This window comes from Pseudophryne corroboree, chromosome 5, assembly GCF_028390025.1.
Source record: "Pseudophryne corroboree isolate aPseCor3 chromosome 5, aPseCor3.hap2, whole genome shotgun sequence".
NCBI classification, from domain to species: domain Eukaryota; kingdom Metazoa; phylum Chordata; class Amphibia; order Anura; family Myobatrachidae; genus Pseudophryne; species Pseudophryne corroboree.
Window position 1 is genome coordinate 19,936,161 of NC_086448.1, and position 373 is coordinate 19,936,533.

The following is a 373-nucleotide window of genomic DNA, read 5'->3' on the forward strand; positions in this document are numbered from 1 at the left end:
CAGAAGAGTGAGATAAATATTGGTGGATGTTTGCGAGTGTTTATTGTGGTGGCCAATTGTGGTTGTCAAAGTACTTGCAGAGAAGTATAAAGCTCATGAGTGTTTAGAAGAGGGGAGTGGAGAATAGAAGCTGTAATGTGCACAGAGGGGCGAGTTTCAGGGTGAGTGTAGAATGTGTTAAATTTGGTGAGAATTCCATGAATTGAAATAAGAAACAGTAGTTTGATGAACATGCTGTAGTCGTTTTTGAGATTTTTTGGGTAAAGTGGTGTAGGAATAAGTTGTTAAAGTAAGTTACCTTTCCTTGATGTTGCTCAATGTTTGTTCAACTGTTTTAACTGGAGAGCAATATATACAGCGCTTATAAACTGGA